Below are 18,799 nucleotides of genomic sequence, written 5' to 3' on the forward strand. Positions count from 1 at the left end.
CTTACAGAATACCCCCCCCCCCCCCCCCCACTGTGCTGTACTGTGCCTGTACCTACCTGTACTGTACCTGTCAGTAGCGCACCCAGGATCTCGGCCAGGGGGGGGGTTGACAGTTTATCAATACCATCTAAACAGCACTAATTTCGATTTCTTCACGGGAAATTGTCAAAAAATGCGCTTTTTGCGAGTGTGCAGACGATTGCGCGTCTTACATCTTAGTTGCAGTACTCGAATGCGCAAGGAAAGAAAAGGGGTTAAACAAAAGGGGGGGGGGGGGGTTAGGTCGGCCTCAGGGGGGGGTTACAACCCCCGAATCCCCCCCCCCCCCCCCGTCGGTGCGCCACTGGTACCTGTACTGTACAGGTTATACCACGTGTGCTGAGACGCGCGTTAAGGGTGGAGAACCACTGCGATATGCGCATTATCGAAATCAGTTCAATATACCTTACATGACTGTCATTTACCTCAGAACGTGCGTATATAGCCTGAGCGCCATTGCATCACTCTCACTTTTGCCCTAAAGACGTTATACGGCTGTCCTCTGACTCGGGAAACGCGCGACAGCTCGGCGCGAAAGTGCGAGTTGTTCGCTTTGACTTTTTTTTTTTTTTTGCTTTCTGACGTCATCGTTACGCACGCGGCCGACGTCGGAAACGAGCCGACAAAAGGAGCACTCGCACAACTAATTCCCGCTCGCAGACGCCTAGCGTGTCGCTCCATTGTTCTCCAGGAAACAAAGATCCGGGGAGTGGAAGGGCCGGGTGACCCAAGCCCCCAACATGGCGTGGCTGTCTACAGAACCGCCCGCCACTGTGCACCTTGTATACACAGCAGCGCTTCCGTATAGCCTAATTCACAGCCACTATCCTTTGACCACCTAAACCAACCCGTTAACTACGTCTAAATGGCCGTAATAGTCAGTGATATACGCTTCTTCTTTCCAGCACTTGTCACTCCCCCCCCATTCTTTTTTTCTCGCTTTCTTTTTTGCTTTTAAACAACCGCGCGGTGCATTGTCAAAGGCGCTAAAAAAAAAGGGACAGGTAAGCGACATTGTCTTCCGCCAGACTCGGGCATCTGTGCTTGCACGTCTGCCGTGCCAGCCCTTGGTCGTGTACGTATACGTTGGACGTACGCCGCGTCCTCCACATTCCGTGCACAGCTGCGTGCACGACTTCTGTGCGCTGCTCTTCTCCGAGAGAGAGGGAGATATCCGCGCTAAGACACGGGAGAGTTGCGGCGTCGTTGCGGTTGGCGGCTGTGTGCGGGAGTCTGTCTTCCACCAAACTGGAGCAGAAAGGTCGGTATGCTTTACAGAGCGAGATGTGTCTTCTCTCCTTTGGTTTATGCTTTTTGCGATGTGCGATAGCGCGCCGAAGGAGCGGCTGCGTTGCATCGTATACATTGGGGGGAGGCCAGATTTGTTATTTTTTTTTCGCCATAATTGCTGTTGATGCATGTACGCGTTGGATAAGAGCGACTAAACGGCTCTACTGATCTGGGAGGTGTGATAGGAACCAGAGATGACGCGATAACGTGTTAATCTGTTTCTTTCCTTTGGCCCTCTCTCTAATTCTTTCACTCATCTAAAATTAAATTAAATTATTTAAATGTTGGGCTATGTTTTTCGCGCGAAAACAACCATCTGGTTATGAGGCATGCCCTATAGTGGGGGTCTCCGAATTAATGTTTATCCCTGGAGTTCTATGACAACGCGCATCTAAATACAAGTACACGAACGTCGTTGCATTTCGCTCACATCGATATGCAGCCTCCACTGCAGGGATTGAACCCGCGACCTCGAGCTAAGCAGCGTAACTCTCTCTTTTGAAAACGAAGCAGATCGATGGTGGGAATAACGAGCGCGCTATGGAATAAGTAAAGGGGGTGCTGTCACAAGATGTATAAATGGCAAAAAGAGATATCTTTCGATATCCGTCCGATGCCGCCGTTATCGTTACCTCATGAAAGAAAAATGTTGTGTGGTGTTGCTTTCGGCTTCCAGTCAAGTTGTATTATAGCACGGCTCGTCCGTAGAGTGCCTTCAGGCTTCGATGGTATCAGTAAGAGTCCCGTGTTTGTCGACCTTCTATTCTTTTGCCCTGATATCGTTCCGCGTTGTTACAGCTGGCCTACACGGAACGTAAAGCTCGTACGTCGCAATAAGAGCGAATAAAACCGCAGGCACACAGGAAATGCTGGTCACACCTCCTTTCTCACGCTGAGACAAAGAGTAACGATAATTGTGCGGGGAAGCGCGAATGTACGTTGCAATAATATCTCCTAGATGGGATTTGAGATACGAAATATAGCAGAGGACACATACCGCACTAATGCTGGCCTCATGTAGTTTTTGTTCTATCTTTTTTTTAACGCGCACCCGGTTCTACGTAGATTGACGTGTCCCCTTTCAGTAGCTCTCCGAATGTGCTGCAAATCAAGCCAAGGAAATCAAGGAGTTTTAAGTGCCAAAACTAGTTCTGATAATGAGGCACGCCATAGTGGAGGGCTCCGGATTAATTTTAACCACCTGGGGTTCTTTAACGTGCACTACTACGCAAGCACACGGGCGTTTTTGCATTCCGCCTCCATCGAAATGCGGCCGTCGCGGCCGGGATTCGATCCCGCGATCTCGTGCTCAGCAGCGCAACGCCTTAGCTGACTGAGCCACCCCGGCGGGTCGCAAATCAAGCCTTCCACCTCCTGCGTACCATATATCCACTGATGGTTGGATCTCTTACATATATATATATATATATATATATATATATATATATATATAAAGAAAGGAAGGACTCTCCTACGGCTCTCCTATAATCACTTATTGCTCTTTTCGTCTTACACCTTGTGCGGCGGACTGGAACTCGAACACACGACCTCGGGATCAGCAGTGAAGGTATCAGCCACTAGCCAATCTGGCGGGTCTTGACAGCACAGACACACTCGAGAAGCGAACAGCCCTTACGAAGGAAGAGTTTTCAGAAATACCCCTATACTGTTATCAACGGTCACGACCAAACGCGTAATTTGCGAGCATGTCTTGCCGCCTAAACGGGTGGCATCGGGGCAAACAATACCCGACGTTCTTATTTGTTAAAACACGCAGAACATTTATAATACCTACGAAAGCCAGGAGATTCTCGACGGGTATCCACAATGCGATAAATTGCGGGATTTCCATCGCAGTGAGTAGTGACGGAGGCGAACATAATCGCCTTCTTTTCCGTCTATCTCACTCTCATCATTTTCTTTTGCTTTACACATAGAAGTGGCTGTAACGTAGTTCACATGTTAAAAAAAATCGCATATCGATTTCGCAAGTATACATGTTCGATGTCTGTCACGCTAACGACCTCAATAACTCACGCACGTTCATGAACGGCGGTTGAAGCGTCATCGCGATGGCGACTCCGTATTGCATCAGTGAAAATTGTGTGTGTGTGTGTGTGGGGGGGGGGGGGGGGGGGGCGGGAATGATGCATCTGTGACAGATGCTGCGATGGCATGCTTCATTGTCGACAATGGTCGATCACGGCTGCTATCTGAAATACTGAAGACGTCCACGATAAGGCGGTTATCAAAAGCTGCTGACCTTGCGAGGTCACGTGCAGCGCGATGCCATCCGTAGGCGTGTGATCGTTCGGGTCTTTCTTACAGCTACATAGATAAAGCCGCTACAGAGACTTTCGAATCATTACGGGAGTGACGAAACTTTGTCAGAGACGCTGTTTTATTTTAAGTTTTCCCGGCTAGCTAAGTACAAATAAATTGCTTCGCGCGTCAGGATGGTTAGCTTGCACGTGGTCGTATTTCCCTGATTGAGGTATTTCCCCTTGTAATTAAGTCACAGATGATGTGTCATTTCCCAGGCTACGTAAGTACCGAGAAATACAGTAGCGGCCTTTAGAACGAAAATGATACGAGGATTGCTTTCGGCACTTGCTAATTGCTACTAAGAGATGGAAATATGGTCGCGCGCACTGGTTATAATATCGCATTCATTTTACTGCAGTGCTCACATTCTTTTCAATTTTTCAATCAGCTACTACCATGATTACAGTAGGTAATTGGACACGCTTGAAATCTATCAATTTTCTCCCTATGTTTTCGGTGTTTAGTATTACTCGTTTGGGCTAATAAGGGGGAACTGATAACCTTCCATTAATACGAGTGACCGGGAAGAAGTTATCAGAAGCCGCAAAACTGCGTTGTCATTGAAATAGTATCAATTCACACCTTCCGTATCGATAACTCCATGTATAGTTCAGCGGAAGCCGAGAAGACGTCGCAAGGATGTCGTCGCGGAACCTGGTACGTTGTTGTCGGCACACAGGAACTAAAATGGTGTCTCACACTGTTTCCCGTTGATTCTGTGGAGCGTAGCGCAAGTCCGCCAGGAACTATCAGGAAAGCGAAACAGGCGCTCCCCAAAAACTGTACCAGTCTTAAAAAGAGTGGGAGCAGTTCATGGCGGCGGCAATTATTATTATTAAATTTGTAAACATATACACAGGAAATATACAACTACCACAGGAAGGGGCACAACAACGCCTGCCTATATACTCTTCAGAAAATGCCTACTCTTTTTTTTCCCGTGCTCACGTTGGTTTCGACGGGAATTCAGGGCGCAGGCTATTTTCCCAAGCGTATCACCCCTGAAGGAAGCCGAACGCCAGGCCGGGGCACGCTTGTACCCATTTGAACCAGTGGGTGCCCGGCGGAGGTGGGAATCGAGTCCACAGCCTCCCGCAGCCGAGGCGGGCGTTCTACCACTAGGCCACTGCCTACGCTTCAGGAGACAAGCATAGAAACACACACACACACACACACACACACACACACACACACACACACACACACACACACACGCACACACACACACGCACACGCACACGCACACGCACACACACACACACACACACACACACACACACACACACACACGCACACACACGCACATGCACACACGCACACACACACACACGCACGCACACACACACGCGTACACACACACTCTCTCTCTCTAATTGAGAATGTTGTGCCCAATAGCAAGCATTTATTTTCTGCTTAGCTATCACTACTGAATTATCAGATTCTGCACATTGCGATGAAAAAGCAGCTCTAAATAAGCTCATAAAATTCATCTGCAACTATTATCTCAGATGTGTCCCGGGCTACAGCGAAAGCACGAAATGGGAAGCTCTGAGTTACAGGGCCGCTTAAAGAGCGAATTACTAGAAACATTTAATGAATGTGCCACGCAGGAACTATACAAACGCCTTTTCTCCGTTAAAACGTTGTCACCTTATGCCGCGAACGACGAAGACAAATAAAACTTGAACATTTCTAAAACCTGGTTAGCCGTTACACCGAGTTCATTTTGGAAGCCCGTAATTAAACTAGGGGGTTTTACGTGCCCAAACCACATCTGATTATGAGGCACGCCATAGTGGGGGGCTAAGGATTAATTTAGAACACCTGGGGTTCTTTAACGTGCACCTAACTCTAAGTACACGGGTGTTTTCTGCATTTCGCCTCCATCGAAACGCGGCCGCCGTGGCCGGGTTTAGATCCCGCGACCTCGTGCTCAAGTCTACTATGCCGTGGTTGTCAATGGCGTCTTCCACGTATTGAAGTAGTTCCTTACGTGGTAAAGACAAATCCTTAATATCTACAGAGAAGGCAGAAGAGCTTGCACGAGCGTTGTCTTTCAAAAATGAAATCACTTCGTTAGAGCTTCTGATCATAAAAGGAGCGTCGAGATGCTAGAATCTTGAGCTTGGTCTGTGAGATGCAAGTAACTGATTTGTCCAGCACACTTATATAATCACACAGAACGGGCACTCTCCTTTGCGCGTTCTCGCAGAAAAAGTCATTTGCGAACAGACTTCCTTACTCTGTTACGCATAGGGAAAGTAATGGAAAAGATTGTCCTTGCATGTCTATAGAGTGGTATCTTGAACGCCACAATGTGTTCTCTGACTCCATGACAGGCTTTCGGCGAGTCAGGTCATCGATAGACAATATTACTGATCTCACAGTGTTCATCCAGCACAAAAATGAATCAAGCGCATATCAGTGGCACTCTTTCCTGATATGAAAGGCAGGCACGTACGATAATGTCACACACGAACCAATCCTCGAGTCATTGGAGGCTGTTGGAACGGGTGGCGAAATGTTTCATTGTATCCATGACCATTTGAAGAGAAGGTCCTTTTTTTAATAAATGTATTTAAGGAGAGGTTAGTGCCTATATGTGGCGCCGGCTACTCCTCTGCTCTTGCATGGTAGTTGTCCTCGGAATGTTGTCGAATATCACCAAACTGGACTAATAACCACATGTACGAACATTCACGTACAAAGTCTTAGCTGAAATATAAATCAATGTTCGTGCTACACAAGAGTTCACATAACATAAATAATCACAGAACTGGAGTGTTCACACACAACACATGAGTTCACAAACCATAAATGTTCTCAAAACCAAGTTCACAAAGATGTTGGGCACTTGCGAATTAGGTCCCTCTTGAATGCTGTGCTCTAAATACAACAGTCTTGTGCGCATACACAAATGCCACATGAACACGAAGACACAGTAAACATGTAATCAAGAGTGCCTGTTAATAATAACAATGCCTGCAATAACTAATATATAACTTAGTATTCTTCTGATATTTTTGATTCCTCCAAAAATTGGACCAAGGCGCGTGCAGCGATGTTTTGTAGTTTTTTTGTCGGCCATGAACCCAAAATTTTTCCTATGGATAGTGGTCGTCTATCCAAGCCATGTAGTTTTTCTGAAAGCTTCTTACGGGGAGCATCATGTTTTTTACAGTGTAGAAGAAGGTGTTCTATGTCTTCTTCAGCCTCTCCACATGAGCATGTAGCACTATTAGTTTTTCTTATCCTATACAGGAAGCTTTTAGTATAGGCAGTGCCTAGCCGAAGCCTACGTACTGTTGTTTCAACCGATCGGTTAACTTTAAACGGAATATTGAATTCTATTCCAGGATCAATATTATATAATTGAGAGTTCTGCGCATCATTTACGAACCAAGTTTCCTTGGACAATTTACCGCATAGTTTGTTCAATAAACAACGCGCATCACTCGTTGCTAAAGGAACTAGTGATAATTCATTCTTTTGATGAGCTGCACGTGCCATTTGATCAGCCGTTACATTTCCTATGATTTCACAGTGACTTGGAATCGACTGGAAAGTTACGTCGTGTTGCAGATCTTTCGCTATGGCGTATGTCTTCTGTATTTCGTATGTCAATGTGCTGTTTGTTTTTCTTAAGCTGATTTCATTTAGGCTCAGCAATGAGGCTTGCGAATCACTCAGAACTACCCAGCGAAGAGGTCCTGAATGCTGACATATGTAACGTAACGCAGAAAGTATTGCGTAAAGTTCTGCCGTTGTGGACGTTGTAAATTGGCAAAGCTTATAAGATCTTTTCTCTTGGTATGCAGGTATATAAAACGCTGATGCAGAGCTTTGTTTCCAGCATGATCCATCGGTATATACGTGAATGCGATCTACGTAGTTATTGTAAAGATCTGATAAAGTTAATTGCTTTATCGCAATCCCGGGCATATCACATTTACGACCTACTCCACGAATTGAAGTTGCTACTTCTGGAATAGTAAGTCGCCAATGGGGGATGAGTTGCGCATGCAGGCCAGTATTCGTAAGCAGGTAGTTAGGTTTTGCACCGCCGTATTTCATCATGTATGCGTGCAGCGGTTCTACCTTGAAGGTCTTGGCATAATGGATGATTAGCGTGTTGTGTTGCCAGACGAAAAAAGTGACGACAAGTTTCCGTAAATCTTAGTGCATGAAAAGTTGGTTGGTGGGACTCAGCAATTACCAAAGCACTGGCAGATGCACGGGGAACGCCAAGACATACGCGAAGGCTTCTGGCCATTAATATTTGAATTGTTTCCTCTAGATTACGGGATATTCCATGTAGTACAGGAGCAGAGTATGCTATTCTTTGTCTAATGATCGCCGAGTGAATGCGTAATAAAGAAGAGGTTGAACTACCCCTCTCACTCCAACAAATCGACGAAGAATATTGATTAGGGAGTTGACTTTCTCCTCTAATGCTTTTGTTTGGGGAGCCCATGATAATCGTCTGTCTATAATAATACCCAAGAACTTGTGTTGTCGCACAAGTTGCAAACGCTGAGAGTCTAGTACGAGCTGGAATCTCTTGAGGCATTTCCTTGTAAAATTAAGTACAGCAGTTTTCTCAATTGAAATAATCATACCTTTACTTTTCGAAAAATCATTAATCACTGTTAGGCCAGCTTGTACCTTTTGCTGAACGGCTTGAGTACTCGTGTCAGATGCCCATATGCACAAGTCGTCTGCATATAGTGAATAATTCAAGGTATCAGGCAAGATATGGGGTAATTCAGCCATTACACAGTTAAATAAAAATGTACTGAGTACACTACCCAGCAACAAAAATGAATCAAGCGCATATCAGTGGCGCTCTTTCCAGATATGAAAGGCACGTACGATAATGTCACACACGAACCAATCCTCGAGTCATTGGAGGCTGTTGGAACGGGTGGCGAAAGATTCATTGAATCCATGACCATTTGAAGAGAAGGTCCTTCTTTGTGCAGACCGAACATTGCCCCACTGCCAACTATTATACGCCCGGTTGCGGCCCACAGGGCGGGATATTGAGTCCTATTCTCTTTAACCTATAACTATGGTCAGCCTTGCTGAAATGTTACCCAAGACAGTTCACTTATCAATATACGCTGACGATATTTGCCTTTAGTCTTTTATCTTCAAGTGCGCGCAAGGATTCAGCGGCCAGCCTCTCTAACTTGTTCATATCGCCGCAAACAAGGCCTTAATGCGTCCACCGAAAAGTGCGTGTTAGTCGGGTTTACGCGCAAACCCATGACACCGTACCATGCTTCTTTGCATGACTGGGCTATCGCATACCAGTAGTCCCATCGATTACTATGTGTGATTATTGACAGGGACATTTATGGAGAGATAGAAATGAAGGGGTAAAGGTAGGGAGGTTAACCAAGGACGTGCCCGGTTTGGCTACCCTACACTTGGGGAGGGGGAAAGGGGAAGAATACATAAGGAGAGAAAAGAAAAATAATGGAGCCTCCACTGCATCTACCTGAAGCAGAGACTAATTTCGATTGTTCATATAATGAAGTTCATGTGCGGCAAAATGATGGGCACATCGGTACAGTACATGCCGCAGCTGTACAGAACACTGTTTTGGGGCTTTTTTTTACGATACAGCGTGCCATTTTTGGCGAACACATGCAAAACAAATAATCGCACCCTCGAAAGTTGGCCAGGCCAGGCTCTACGCACGTGTGTTAGACTACCGCGGTGCGCCTCGACCCAGGTAAAGTCATTATTGATAGAGGCTACTTGATTCCAACATACATCACAGTTGACAACCTCAGAGCACACATTCGACAACTCTTTCGCGTGCCCAGTCACTAAACTGCTGTTTTGCCGCCGGAAAGACGTCATCCCCAATTTTTCAAAACTTGTTGCGAAACGTCAAGGCTGCCTTCCGTCGGGCTTTACACCAGCAGCAAGACCACTGCTACAAGCACACCTCACAATTCTGGGAATGTCGAAGAGGCTACAAGCACACATCACAATTCTGGGAATGTCGAAGAAGACCCGTCATTACACAATGGTTCTACGACAGTTGACATTGCCATTACTGAATGAATCATAGGAACAAAGAACAAGCATTTACACGGATGGATCTCTTTCAGCCATCAGCTGCACAGGCGCTGTTGTCATCACGGTCTTACAAGTCACAATCAAGTTCGAAGTGTCCCGCATAACGACAATCTACGGCAACAGAACTTGCCGCCCTACGTGCTGCTGGTAATTAGTACATCGCACAAGCAAAACCTCGAAAGTAAGTTGTTTTTTGTGACTCCAAGGCAGCCCTTCAGAATCTGGAGTCAGTCTTACAACGCAAGACCCATGAACAACTGGTGTTTGAGACTAGAGAAGTTCTGTATCAAACCTTCCTGAATGGACACGACATCATTTTCCAAAGGCTTCCGGCGCACTGTGGCATCGTCGGTAATGGCCTTGTTGATGATGCCGCTCGGCCAGTCCTTAAAGAAGCCCAGACAGTTCCCATACCCTTGCCAAGGACAGACGCTACGAGGGGTCTTCGTTTACTTGCTCAAACGAAGACTCAAGCTTCGTGGAACACCCCGATTGTCTCGAACTGTCGTCTCCACCGGCTTGATCCTAAATTGAAGCTGCAGATTCCATCGCACTTCTCCCGCCGTGATGCAACTTTACTGTGCCGCCTCTGGTTAGGGGTGGCTTTTACGAAAGCCTACTCATTCCTGATTGGAATATCAGAAACGCCTATCTGGGATCGATGCAGCTCTGAAAAGACGATCGAACAAGTGTTGTGTTTTTGTGATCGTTATGACATCGAACGCGACGTTCTTCGGAGTGCGGTAAACCGATTAGACAGCAGACCATTTTCAGAAACAAAGATTCTTGGACCATGGCCACACGCGTCTGCATGCTACAAATCGGCGTGAGCGTATACCTACGGTTCACGAAATCGACTGGCCTCAGTGATCGATTGTAAGCGTGAAGTGATGGACAACCGCACGTGTTCACATGATAGTATCTTCCTCCCTCCCTCTCGTTTTTCCCCTTCCTTAACCCCCTTTTCTCCGCATAAAGTAGCAAACCGGACGCGTGTCTGGTTGACCTCCCTACCTTTCCTTCCTTCTATTCCTCATGCTCCGACTAAGGGCTTTTAGATTAAAGCTCTTGCACAGTCTAGGCGCCTCTTTCTTAACTCTTTCAAGGCACACGTCATCCCGCTTAACAAACGAGGAGTTTATGGCTTCCAATGCCTTTTATTGTACACGCCATTTTTCAAGCACAGTGAAACCACCCTCTCTATCGGCCGGAACTAAGAATAACAAGTTGTTCTTGTTACCGTTTAGATCGTACCGTTTGTTACCGTTTAGATCGAATTTAAACCTTACCGTTTAGATCGTACGTACTGACATGTGCAGCAGTTCTTTCAAGCATGTCCACACCATCCGAGGTGCATCAGTCAGCGTCGCTGTCAGGAGCACTGCTGCCAATCATCCTCACCGTGGTGAGGAGTCATGGTGAGGTCCTTGGTTGAGAACCTTGCTAACGTCATCCGGAAGGTGGACTTTACACACACACGCGCACACAGGCGCATAGGCGCATAGGCGCAAACGCACGCACACGAGAACAAGCAAAAATGTCACAGTTTCGCCTTAACGGCGAAGCAATGAATGCGATAGCAACACAGCAATGTCATACGAAGTAAGGTGAGCGGCTTTGGTACCAATATGAATTGTAGTAAACATGAGCTGATTAAGTAAGCAGGTGTGCTGCGGCGTAAGTAGACCGACTTGAGAGACTCGACGACCACGAGAAGGCGCGTGTGTAACGGTGGTGTTGATGAGAAGCGCTTCCCGTGGGCAGCGCGTGCGAAGGGACACACCTGTAGCGCTGCACTGCCGATCCGGACAGCATTGCATGTGCAGCGTGCGTTGGAAAATGTGGCCCGACTATTACTAACTGAATGAACAAGCATGGTGTGAGCGCGCACAAACAAACATGAATAGATAACATTGAATGACTGCAGACAACGACTGTCAAAACGCTGGCAGCAAGCGCATACGCCGCAGCGGGCGAAGGTACGTGCGGTCTAACGCTTCAACGGAAATTGAGCGGCGAATGCACAGCGCATACAAAGGTCAGAGTCGTGTGGAGATAAGATACGGTGCGGGCGAGCGAGCGACGAGCGCGGTTGTTGGCAGAGTAGAAGTGCGCCCCCCCCCCCCCGCTCCCTCCGGCGCTCGCTTCCCGATTCCTTGCTTGCGCATGGGAGATTGAGTGCGTTCGCTCTCCGTGATAGCGCGCGTCCCCGCTCGCTTCCGCTCGGGCATACGGCGCACGGCGAAGATTTTATCTATACGGAACCTCACGGCGACGGCGACGACGATGACGACGGCGGCGCCGACGGCAGAAATCCGGTTGAAGTGTCCATATAATTGAATAAAATAACGTCCCGGTAAAGCAGAATCGTGAATGGGAGCTTACCACTGTTACAGTGTACTAGAAGTACGGGGTAGTGGGCTCAGGAGAGGGCGCGCGCCCTACGATGGCGTGAAGCGGCGAGTGTTGACAGGTCCCGGATGTATGAGGTGGCGCTGCGGTAGCGTGGGCTGTAAGCTCGGCATTCCCGGCATGGCGGCAGCGTGTTGCTTTTACTTTGTTTGCGTCGCTGTGCTGTGCTGCTGTGCTCTCTGACCTCGCTTGCCGAAAGAAGCAACCCACGTTTTCTTCACTGTAAAAGAGGTACGACAGATGCAATGCCTGGCCGCAGGCGTCAACGTCATTGCTTCGCTCCCGGGTGCAAGACAGGATACCAATGGACGAAAGGCTGACATTGATAACTGACATTGATAAACTCATCGAGTCAGGTAACCTGTCATTGGCAGAACGCAAGCTACATCGTATTTCTTTTGAACAGAGTGGCTACATCATAGAAAAGAGTGATGACTGGCTCATCCACTACATGGCAGGTTATGTAGCGCGCAAATTTATTGCTCGCAATGACTGTGTAGAATGCAAAAACTTGCTTCTGCAAGGACCAAATGAGATATCCGAAGACGATATGTTCACTGCTATTTGTGACAAAGGAGGGTTGCTTTACCCGTCACGCGTGCTTTTCTTAACAGTAAGAAAGTTGGAGAATGTGTTCACTACTTTCTTCAGCCAGGAAAAGCTGTGTAGCAACAGCATAGTAGATGTCATGCTGTTGGGCAAGTCTCAGATTTCATATGGTGTAGGGTGCAGCGAGCACTCCGAAGTGCTTACTGCCAGCATAGTGAAATTTTATGTCCTGACAAAGCTTCACTTCTATGTAAAAGGATTTAATGAGTCACGGGAAGCGCATAGGAAAAAACTTTCATGCAAAGATGAGTAAGTGCCCATAGTTGTTTCTCTAGCCTATGTTCAGTGCATGAATACCAGGAAGTGCTGTATAAACAGAATAGAATGATGTACATTTGAGAATTGGCAACACCTGTATAGCTTCAAATAAAGAATTGTTGTGTTCTCGAAAGTTTTCTCTTTTTTTTTGCATTCAGCCATGTTTAGAAAGCATGCAGACGCCCATTTTTTTCCACGCCAGCACTTTGGCTTCTTCTGAGGGCAGAGAAATTTGTTAAAGCCGTTAACAGCTCAATGCATCAAGGGAGTTCAATATAGATCTATGACGGCATGTGAACCTGGAGGCAACTACAAGGTCGCATCGCCAGGCCTTTGAGAACCTTGAAGAATCGTTAGTTACAGGGAATGATAAAAATGGTTTATTCAGAAAGAGAAACATAACGATGTAGCTTAACCTAATACTTCTCTTCGGTGGTTTCTAACAAATCCTGACCGCACCTTTCGACAAAATTACAGAACATCGTTGAAGCTTTAAAATTGTCGCGTTTGCGATAACAAGTTATCACGCACGGAACGTTATAAAACAAAACTGAAATAGGATCGTCTTGGTTTGTTCGTGGAACGCCCCAGTAATAAATTACATGTACAGACGCCGCTAGTCCGTGCTGGGCTGCATTCGAAAATCGACTGTTCCATTTTGGCCGCTTGGCAGTCTCAGCGTTTCCTGCGTTAGGTGGTGTTCGTTCAAAAGCCAGTAAGCCCGGCAATTCCTGTGGGCGGCGGCAATTACTTACGTGACATGCACTGAGATAAGAGCGAGGATTCCAGGCCGCGATGCAATGTGTACCGCGAGTTTCATACAGCCCATGCTCTGCTGGTGCCACCTCGCGCCGTCAATGTGAGAAGCCTTGCTTGCGGGCGTTCCCTGAACCCACTACCCCATACTTCTAGTACACTCTACCACTGTCGTTGAAAAGAAAAGTGTATAATCATTGCATTCTACCGGTGCTAATATATGGGGCAGAAACTTGGAGGTTAACAGAGAAGCTCGAGACCAAGTTAAGGACCGCACAAAGAGCGATGGAACGAAAAATGTTAGGCCTAACATTTCGTTGCGAGTCAGCGCCTGTCTGTTACCTTTGCCTTATTGTCCTCGTTTCTTGTGTGCGCGCTGCAGTTTCAAGAATGGTTAGGCCTAACGTTAAGAGACAGGCAGAGAGCGGTGTGGATCAGAGAGCAAACGGGGATAGCCTATATTCTAGCTGGGCAGGTCATGTAACGCGTAGGATGGATAACCGGTGAACCATTGGAGTTACAAAATGGATACCAAGAGAAGGGAAGCGCAGTCGAGTACGGCATAAAACTAGGGGGGGTGATGAGCTTAGGTAATTTGCAGGCGCAAGTTGGAATCCGCTAGCGCAAGACAAGGATAATTGGAGATCGAAGGGAGAGGCATTCGTCCTGCAGTGGACATAAATATAGGCTAATGATGATGATGATGAGACGAGAAACGAGAAAAGAAAGCAAAGACGGCACTGACCGTACCTACAAAGTTAAACTGAGAAAGAAAAATAAAGGCGCATACATAGCTTCCTCTCCCGTAGGAAATCAACTCCTTCCTTTGGAGCTAGCTCACGTAACCAAGCAGAAGTGACTGGCTGACCCCCAGCATGCAAAGCCCGAATTCGATCTTGCCATCGTCGTTCACAGTCGAGCTATTGAGTGGACCAGCTTCGCGCAAAATGATTAGTCTAGCTCTCATGCCATTCCTCAACAAAGTGCAACCGACCTTATATCGGAGTACCCTAGTCCTATTTGAACAGGAAACAAGAAATGAACCACCGGACGGTGCCCAGTAATCATATTAAATCACAGTCTGTCTTTCACTCCTCGTTCCTTTGTACGCGCTCTGTACATAGCCGCCTCCCTCTACACGCCGACCACTTCACCGTGACCTGACTTGTCTTTGAGTTGCCCCCACGGCTATTCTCTATCAAAGATAATTACTGGCCGTGGTGCTTTTCCTTTCTCAGAATTTCCGAGTGTTCAATGTATCTTTATCTCTCTCTCTCTCTCTCTCTCTCTCTCTCTCTCAGGGCGTCTGTGTAAGCACGCCCTTTCTTTTCCGTTTTACCGTATCTGTGTTGACAAAAACCTGTTTTGGGGGGCTGACTCATTCCGCGAGCAGTCGTTTGACTAAACGCAGACAAAACTAAAAGAAATGAAAGAAGAGTAACGAGAAGCGTTGAAGATATTATATTTGCAAATGAAATTAAGGCAAGGAGATCACATCGCAAAAAATAGGGGTGAACATTTTTTTTCTTCTTTTTTTTCAGAAGTATTTTATAAGCTGATGACGCGAGAATAATAAAACGCTTCTCTATTTCGAACGCAAAGTGTTCTTGATTATGAAAAAAATAAAAAAAGAACAGGCGGAAGTGTGTGTAACTGAGCTCTGTTTTACTTTGACAACTTAATGTCGATCTGCGAAATCTTTCCGAAGAATTCCGCGCAGCTCTCCTCATACGATCAAGATTGCAGAATACCGTATAGACTCGTGTAAGGGCCGCGCCCGTGTAGGGGCCGCAGCCGCTACTCGGCAGCTCAAAATCATCGGCGCACGAAAATGCGCCGATGCTCAAATCTCACGTGGCGTTGGGGCACCGAACTCGATTGCTTCTCCGTTGGAAATCATTTTCTTAAATTTCGAGAAAATGATTTCCAACGGAGAAGCAATCGAGTTCGGTGCCCCAACACCACACGAAATTTCAGCATCGGCACATTTTCGCGCGCTGCGTACTTCCGCATGTCGCTACTAGGTGGTGAGAGCTGGGGTGTGCGCAAGATCCGGGGTGTGCACAAGTTACGGGGCCTATGACCAAAGGGTTCAGTCCCGTTTAAGAGCCGCGCCTCGTCCAAATTGCGAAATAAAAGTGCTGTCTTTACACGAATCTATACGGTATAAAATCTATGTATTTCCGTTTTGTCTGAAAATGTAGTCCGTTCTATTCCGTCAGCGGCTGCATATGGCGCGGCCGCACAGGCTCTACCTTGAAAGCGATCTGCGATGCGGACAGAGAGAGCCGAGTGCTGATAGCTTCGTGTGCGCTGTGTTCTCGCCGCTTAGTTCACGTTGAAGCGAGAGGCAGCACGAAGGTCAATTCGCTCGCTGCTGCAGCCGCGCTGCCTCACGCCAGCGTTTTGACAGCGAGTGCCCGCGGTGAGCGAGTGAGTTGTGTTGATGTTTGCTTGTGCGCGCTTGACACCATGCTTTTTATATTTGTTAGTAAGCAAATGTTTACTAGTTTATACGGCCAATAAAACTACTATCCTTGCTTCGTATAGCTGTCTAATAATTTGTTATCGCCATCGATGCTTCGCGTTTCGGGCGAAACTGTGACTGTTTTTGTTGAAGTCATGTTTATTTAAGATCTTAAAGGGACAGACAACCGCTCACAACATGAATCGAGATAACCCCGCTCATGGAAAGATTGTCTATCGTAGCGGTTAAAACGAGCCATGTCTTGCTCATTAAATATGAATTTATATGTTTAATTCCTCACTAAATGTTGCGAAAAATGACCTTTGGAGCCCCATGCGGCAAGAACATGAAGATGCATGTGAGGTCTGCCACGTGACCTTCTATTAGTGTACGCGGTTCCTGATCTTTTTATTAGTATTCAAACGCAGTACACCTTTCTCTGTTATAAGTTTTTTCTAACCTACAATGTGCAGATAGGCACATTGTAGGTGTAGTCTTGTCGGTGCAGCCGAACGTGTGTTACCTCATAATTGAGAAATACTTTAATGAACCCTCGAGATTAACCAAGTGATAAACACCGGGGCCACACGTTTCAGTTTCACTGGTTAACCATCTTCACGGAGTGGAAGGGCCGACGAATTTTTAAGTGCAAAGCACTTTAAACTGTCGGCCTGGACTGTCGGCGTGTAATGTGACCTCATATCGTCGTGGTCACGCGCAAAGATAGGGTCAAAAAAGTGCAGAATTGATCAAAGCCGGTTCAAAATAAACTAACGTGATTCAGAATAATGTAAATGATATGAATAATCAAGCATTAAGCGCATTAATTAGCAGAAACCCGTGAAAATTGGAAAATCTTGTAATGTGATCTGTCGTCGTGGTCACGCGCAGCAAAGGCTTTGGCTCCATGTGCGTGTTAGTTTGGCTACATGTGCGTGGTAGTTTCCCACCAGTTGTGCATTAGCACAGGTGTCACAACGAATGATGGATTGCTAAACCCAAGATAAACACACGATAAAACAAGATAAACACAATCAAAACACAAGGGAAACACCGGCGAATCACTGCTTCGCACTTCCCCAGCTTTCACGCTGAGTGGAACTGCATTACCGCCGAGTTTACCAAGGCCACTGCCCCAGACCGGTACCCAGTTTCGTTAACTTAAGTACCAAAATTGGCATAGTATGACAACAGTGTATCACGAACATAAATGATAGGTTATGACATGAATGACATGCCTGTCATGTAGGTCATGAAACAGCCGCCTACGTCTTGGTGCTCTCATGGTCGTTTCGTTAACTTGGTAGGTACCAAAATTGGTATAATATGGCAAGAGTGTATGACGAACATAGGTCATAATCATGATCATGGTCATAGATCATGACATGAATGTCGTGACATGCGTGTCATGTATGCCATGAAAGAGCCGCCTAAAATGATAATGACACAGCGATCGAAAGAAGAATAACACTAAAAACCACTGAAATGGGTTCGGACGTGGGTGCTAAGTGAAGGAAACACTAAATGATGGTGGTAGAAGTCATAGTCGTGACCATGACTCAGCAAAAATGACAATGACTCAGCGAAAAAAGATTAATACTCAAAACCCACTGAAATGGGTTTGGTCGTGGACACTAAGTGAAGGAAACACTATAGGATGGTGGTAGAAGTCATAGTCATGACCATGACGCAACAAAAATGACAATTACTCAGCGAAAAAGATTAACACTCAAAAGTCACTGAAATAGGTTCGGACATGGGTACTAAGTGAAGGAAACACTAAAGGATTGTGGTAGAAGTCATAGTCGGGACCATGACTCAGCAAATACGTCAATGACTCGGCAAAAAAGAATAACCACTGAAATGGGTTCGCCACTGAAATGCCACTGAAATGGGTTCGGACGTGGGTACTAAGTGAAGGAAACACTAAAGGATGACGGTAGAAGTAATAGTCATGAGCATGACTCAGCAAAAATGACAATGCCTCAGAGAAAAAAGATTAACACTCAAAAACCACGGAAATGGGTTCGGACGTGGGCACTAAGTGAAGGAAACACTAAAGGATAGTGGTAGAAGTCATAATCATGACCATGACGCAACAAAAATGACAATTACTCAGCGAAAAAGATTAACACTCAAAAACAATGGAATGATTTCGGATGTTACGCTAAGTGAAGGAAAAGGCTAAATGTTGATGGTCGAAGTCATAGCCATGAGCATGACTAAGGCTTTCGCCTTAGTCATGCATGTCATGTAGGTCATGAAACAGCCGCCTACTTCTTGGAGTTCTCATGGTCATTTCGTTAACTTGGCAGCCTCCCCACATACTGCTTCGCATAGCATCGATTCCCACAGGGCGTTGGATCTGCCAGCTTTTTTTTTTTTCATGTTGTTCTACAATTTTCTCATTGACACTTTTGATCTAACTATAATATTTGAGCAGTCGATTAATTGATTAAGACTAATTATGTATGCGTGACCGCTTGAACATCCTCGACAGACGTCCGATCAGTCAGCAAAGTGCTTGGACCGCGGTCATTCCCTGATAAG

At 46.4% G+C, this 18,799-nt stretch overlaps 1 protein-coding gene across 1 annotated transcript in view; it reads left to right on the plus strand.

Moving 5' to 3' along the window:
- The first annotated feature begins 1,189 nt into the window (after positions 1 to 1,189).
- LOC119450502 (ras-related protein Rab-7a-like) overlaps positions 1,190 to 18,799 on the plus strand; it is a 45,221-nt gene continuing 27,611 nt past the window's right edge. Inside the window, exon 1 of the mRNA XM_049665928.1 lies at positions 1,190 to 1,300. The gene's annotated coding sequence lies outside the window, so the exon portion shown is untranslated. The remainder of the gene's footprint in view (positions 1,301 to 18,799) is intronic.

Source organism: Dermacentor silvarum, chromosome 4 (assembly GCF_013339745.2).
Source record: "Dermacentor silvarum isolate Dsil-2018 chromosome 4, BIME_Dsil_1.4, whole genome shotgun sequence".
NCBI lineage: Eukaryota > Metazoa > Arthropoda > Arachnida > Ixodida > Ixodidae > Dermacentor > Dermacentor silvarum.